The following is a 6,039-nucleotide window of genomic DNA, read 5'->3' on the forward strand; positions in this document are numbered from 1 at the left end:
TAAAGCTACTTGTTTTCTATTCTCCTTTCCAGTTCCCAATGGTCTGTAGGAATGTAGTTCAGAGGTGCCAACTTCCATTATCCAGGCAGTCAGAAAGCTATGGAGCTCTAACAGAACTGCCCTGTCGTCCTAACCCTCCAGCTCGGGTACCTCCATAAGAGGGAAGCAAAAATTGTATAAATTCAAGCATTTGTTATTTTGGTTTCCGTTAAATTAGTGCCTCAATATACTACCGGAGAGATGTTGATCTTGAGGCACTGTTGAAGGTAGAGGTAGCCAAGAGAGTTGCTCTAAGAGTCTTCTGAGTAAAGATAATGATCGAGTCATCTAGTAAGTGAGATCACAAAGCAAAATACTGTCAAGGAAGAAAAGATGAGGAAGGACCACAAAGAGCCCTGACAATACATATGGTAGAATGGAAGGAGGTAGAACTGGAACAGAGGTTGAAGCTGGAGACAGATTTGGAATGGTAATGAATTAAAGGGGGAAAAAGAGAAAGTGAAAAGAGAGTAGTGTCAGGGCAGTGGGGGTGGGATCCATAAGAAATAGACCGATAATGGGCCGAGGATTTAGCTCAGTGGTTCTGCTGCCTGCCTCACAAGTGCAAGGTCCCGAATTCAATCCTGGTACTAAAACAAACAAACAAACAAAAAGAAATAGATCAGTAATATCAACTTTTTCCAAGAAATCAAGGAGTTAAAAACTGGGAAAAGATTACCAAATTTGAGGTGCTAGAGTTTACTTATGACAGGAAGCGATCAGGAAAAAGTCGGATTATGTGTAAAGTCATCTGTTTATGAAGGTTGAGGATTTGTAATAAAATTTAGAGAGTTCAACCTAAAATTATGCCTTAAAAATTATAATGTGAAGTATATATGGAAATCCTTTTCTCTCCTGGACACAGAGCTTTATTCTTCTCCCACCCCTACCCCTTCATAGGGCTGGATTCAGTGCCTGGTTTCTGAAGAATAGAATATAGAACAGGAAAAAATAAACAGTGACTTTACAGAGGAGCAACTTGACAAACCACTGCTCTTCACCAAGTGCTGAAGGTCAGCCCCACAGGCGATAAGTCACAGGGATGTAATGTACCTCCCGATAAGATGCAATGAGAGGGCAATTCAGCTCTGTGGGTAGGCTTTCCCAAACCCACAACCCCAGGCTAAATATGAGAAAAACATCAGAAAATCTCAAACTGAGGAACATTCTACAAAAAACCTGAGTAGTGCTCTTTAAAACTGTCAAGGTCATAACCAAACAAACAATCAAGGACAGCCTGTGAAACTGTCTCAGATCCATGACTCAGGAGACTCGAAGACTAACTTCCATGGCCATTCTAGATGGAATCCTGAAACAGAAAGGAAAAGAAGAACATGAATGGAAAAATTGGCAAAATCTGGAGTTTTGTTAACAGTATTGTACAGTGCTAATTTAGGCAAATATACTATGGATATATAAAATGCTAAAACAGAGCAAACTGGATGAAGGATGTACTCTCTGTACTTCTTATCTTTGTGACTTTTCTCTTAATTTAAAATCACTCCAAATATAAAAAGCTTATTTAAAAAAACTATACTGCAAGAGCAGAGCCTACTAGGAATAAGCAAGTTTGAAATATGGAGTATCCAGGCCCCTATGTCTCCACCCTTCCCTTCCTCCCTTCCCCCAAGAAAAATTTTTCCATTAGTCCATTATTACAGTACAAGGGAATGTTCAATTTCACACTGTGTGTGACATTCCGTGCCAACTAGAATAGTTAATGCAACTTTACATTTATGACTCTGCTTGGGTGTGAATTATTGTGTTTATGAAAATCTCCATATTAATGTCTGATTGTAAATCATTCTGCCGGCTCCTTTTATTAATAGCTCAATTCCCACTACTCACTGCTGCAAGCCATTCAAATTACTGCGACTATACGGGAGAGGGACTGCTTCCCATTTGTTTCTCATCTACATCTAACCATCCTGGGCTTTGCTCTCAAGCCTCCATTCTCTGGACTGCTCATGCCAGTTACTTCTGATTATGTTTCTTTGTTGGTGAGTTTGGGCAGCTTCCCTGAGAAGTCTTATTTCTTACACTCTATTTCTACATTTCTTCATCTTTACAAACACCCAATGGAAGGTGATTGGGCATGGATTCTGGAGTCAGATACACTTGGGCTCAAATCCTTATGATAGTACGTTCTTGAATCTCTCCGAGTTCCAGTTTCCTCACCCATGGTGGTAATCTACATACCTAGTAGAGGTTAAATGTAGCCAGGTGTTATAGCACACACCTATAATCCCAGCACTTTTAGAGGCTGTTGGAGTCTAGTCTTGGGTAGTCAGCAACTTAGTGGGATATTATCTCAAAATAAAAAATAAAAATAAAAAGAGCTAGAGATGTAGCACAGTGTGAAGGCCATGAGTTCAATACTCAGTACTACTAAGACACACACACACACACACACACACACACACACACACACAGAGAGAGAGAGAGAGAGAGAGAGAGACAGAGACAGAGACAGAGAGAGAGAGAGAGACAGAGAGAGAGAGAGAGAGACTATGATACCTGTAACACAGGTCAGTTCTTGCTACATGGAAAGCCCTAGGCGGTCTTTGTGTTATCCACAGCAGACAGAGCAGAAGGAACGTGGACTGGCAGCTGGAAGATCTGGACTCTTGCTGCTATAAACGCACAGATGACAGTGGGAGTCACTTCACATCTCTGACCTCTCACTTCTCCCACTTGTAAAGTAAGGGAGCAGCCTCTCCTAAGGTTCTGGACCAGGACGTACATCAATGTTCCAAGTATGCAACAGGTGCCCCAGCCTGGAAGTGGCCCTTTCACCCTTTTTTCCATTTCTTCCCTTCCTGCCAGTGCTTTCTCCTAGGTAAGATACTGCCCCACCAGGACTGCAGCTCAGGGAGCCGTCAGGAAGGGGTCAGCCTTGAATTTTCTAGGCCTCCTCACACAGCAGCCATCAGGCCCCCTGTCCCAGCCCCCTTTCTGGCAGGAGGGGAAATATGAAATCCCAGCAGGCAGGGAGGTTTTTTATGCTTCTGTAAATCATTAAAGTGGCCAATATTTTCCTTTGCTGCACTTCTCTCACCTCACAATATTTTTTTTTCCTGCAGTGAAATCCATTCCCCCAGCCTAGAAACGTGGGCACTTTATAGAAAATCTTTAGCTTGTACCAGCACAAATGGATGGGTCTTATTTCCTGTCTGCAGTTCATGGTGTTGCAAAGGCATTGCCAAAAACTATCAACTGAGACATAAAAGCAAAAAAAAAAAAATGGATGAGGATGAATGTGGGCACGTTTATATGTACATTTACAAGCATGATCCAGTCTGTGCTCAAAGGAAAAGTCCATGCAGTGGCCTCCTAGTTCACAGCCCATGCCCCAAACACCTGTGCATAAAGGTAGGAGTGGAAAAAAGGATCATGTAAAGGGACCAGGGAAAGCTCGAGAACCCTGGTACACGTCCCTGATCCTTGCACCCTAAGGCTGGAAAGAGCACAATTAAATAACTACTTTTTATGTGATTTTAAAAAGAAAAAAAAAACATATTCAACCCTTTGGAATTCTTTTAGTAATGTGACATTTCCTAATAACATCTGGGTTACATGGCCTAAAGGGGACAACTTTTTGCTCTATATAATGTCATGTAGTCTTCTGAAGGAGCCAATTACTACCTGGGTTTTGCAGGTGATGAGACAGAGGTCCACGGGGATGAGGCACCACGCTGAGAAGGATCACCCAGCTGGGAACTGCGGCAGTGGGGACTCAAGCATGCTCTTGTGAACCGCGCCTCAACCTTCTTTCTGCTCTATCACATCTCCTCCCGGAGAAACATGGGCTGGACGGTAAGGGGCCTCCTGAGCCGGGCTTTCTCCCAATCACAGGGCTGCCAGTCGGTGTGAGAAAGAGCCTTGGGGTCAAGCATCAGAGAGAGGAGGCACTGGTGAAGAAGGCACAGTGGGAGCAGTGGGCCTCCGCCACTCACCTGGGTCGTGCTCACCCTGTCTTGCATTGGGTCAGTGCCGGTGCCTGCACCATTTATTTATTCCCTGTGCGGCCCTGTTTGTGCGCATTTCCTTGCGTTTAGAAGGAGAGTGATCCATGTTGCCCGGGGCAAAGTGCCCTGTGGGAGGTATGTGTGTGATACAGATGAGGCCCTTCCTCCCTTCTTCTTTTCCCCACCCCTCCCCTCCATTTTTACTCCTCCCTCCTTTTTTTCTTTTCTTTCTTTCCTTCTATCTCCCTTTTCTTCTGTTCATTTTCGTTACTCCATGCCTGAACCCAAACAGCCTGAATCCCTCGCTTGAGGAGCCAAAACTGTCCAGTGGTCCCTCCCCCTGCTCACCCCTTTCCCCGACAGGACTCATCACTCTCGTGTTCCAGGCCAGACGGCCCATGGGCCACTTTCCCTGACCAGACCCAGGTACCTCCAGTTGTCCACACCCCTTCCTACTGCACACGCTCTCACCTGACAGGACTGTGCTCAGAGTAAGCCCTCCACCCAGAGTGCCTAGCCTTGCGTTGGCTCAGGCCTCCTCCCCAAGGCCAGTCTCCAGGCTCTAAGAAGAGGCTGCCCCCCACCTTCCCCACCGTGGTTACGAATATCCCAGAGCAAGACTCCTAATGACAAATGACTGCCCAAATAGGGGCAAGACCAAAGCCAGTGCTTCCAGGGCCGGTGAGGTCCTTCCTGTGGAAAGAAGGTGCAGCTCCACCCCGGTCGTCCGACACCTCCTCCTCACTGCTAAACGCCACCTCTCTCTTGACCCAGGGAGGCTCCACCTGGGCCCGTCCCTGTCCTCTCCTCCACTCCCCACTCCAGTTCCTGTCTGTGTCACTCCCTTCCCATCACATCCCCCTTCTCTGGGCAGCACAGAGTCTCTGGAGTTGAGGGGACAGTGGCCGTTTGCTTTTTGTTCCTCCTTAGCTGTTCCATTTGTTGAGCGAGTTGTTTGCTCCCTGGCTCAGAGCAGGGGGCTGACACAGCTCACCCTCACTAATTAGCTAAGCCAGCTGGTGCATTGGTAAAGTTTTTCTGTGCTCCTTAGTGTGTTTCTTTTTTTAAACATGATCAATACCCCTCTCCGGCTGAGCTCTCTCACATACTGCCTATTGTTGTCCTGCTTGCATTGTGCCCAAGTCCTGGTCAAGGACTCACGGAGCCCCAGAAGACACACTTTTCCCAAGCCTGGCCCTGAGCCTGGAGCTGGGGACCCGGCAAGGCAGATTCAACCCCACCTCCCTGCCCTAAGCCTGACACCCGCAGTGATTTTCAGTAGCTGTGGACAGGCCTACTTGGGCTTTAGACAGTTTGGTAAAGATAAAAAATTGCTGTGTGACTCCTGAGCAAATTACTTTCCCTCTCTGGGCTTCCATTTCCTTGTTTGTAGAAGGAGGTGTTAATTCTCAGTTCTGCTGTGGGTGCCCCGTGCCTTGATTCTCAAAGTTCTCAAAGCAACTTCCAGAGATTGGAGCTTTCCAGTGGGAGGGTCATAAGGAAAACATGTTCACAAATAGAATCTCAGTTGTTCCTACCTCAATTCTAGAGACAGACCACACATACCTTTGCCAGGTGGACTCAGAAGAGGACACAGCCAGGCAGGGACAGGCTGAAGACCCAGGCCCCTCTTCTTGATCATCTTGGGCCCCTCAAATCCACTGTCATCCTTTGGAAGAATATTCTCTGATTTTTGTCCTCCAAATTTTCCCTCTGTGGTGACTGGGTTCCCAAGGTGCAGGCTGCAGAGAGAATGACTTGGCTACTTCAAAGACGGTTTTATTGACAACTCATTCTAGGGCTTAGATTTTTTTCCTGCTGCTTTCTTTGGATTAATAGTCTCTTCTGAAAATTTTGAATGAACCATGATTTTCTTATTCTTCTCCAAGCTAATACATTTTCCTCAAAAATTGGTAGTAATAATCTCACTTTTATTGAAAACAGTATGTGCCAGACATATTATAAACAAGCACATGACATAAGTATTTTATTAATTCTTGCAAAGTACACTGGCTGTCGTCATTTGACAGAA

General features: G+C 45.7%; 1 long non-coding RNA gene across 1 annotated transcript; it reads right to left on the bottom strand.

The window, feature by feature from the left end:
- Positions 1 to 2,598: 2,598 nt before the first annotated feature.
- LOC117286339 lies at positions 2,599 to 5,786 on the bottom strand. The gene is made up of 3 exons (XR_004517469.1): positions 5,574 to 5,786; positions 3,685 to 3,920; positions 2,599 to 2,672 (listed from the first exon to the last, which is right to left on the bottom strand). It is a non-coding gene; the product is annotated as an uncharacterized LOC117286339 (long non-coding RNA).
- Positions 5,787 to 6,039: the final 253 nt, after the last annotated feature.

Source organism: Fukomys damarensis, unplaced genomic scaffold (genome assembly GCF_012274545.1).
Source record: "Fukomys damarensis isolate Sample0158 unplaced genomic scaffold, DMR_v1.0_HiC HiC_scaffold_16, whole genome shotgun sequence".
Lineage (NCBI taxonomy): Eukaryota > Metazoa > Chordata > Mammalia > Rodentia > Bathyergidae > Fukomys > Fukomys damarensis.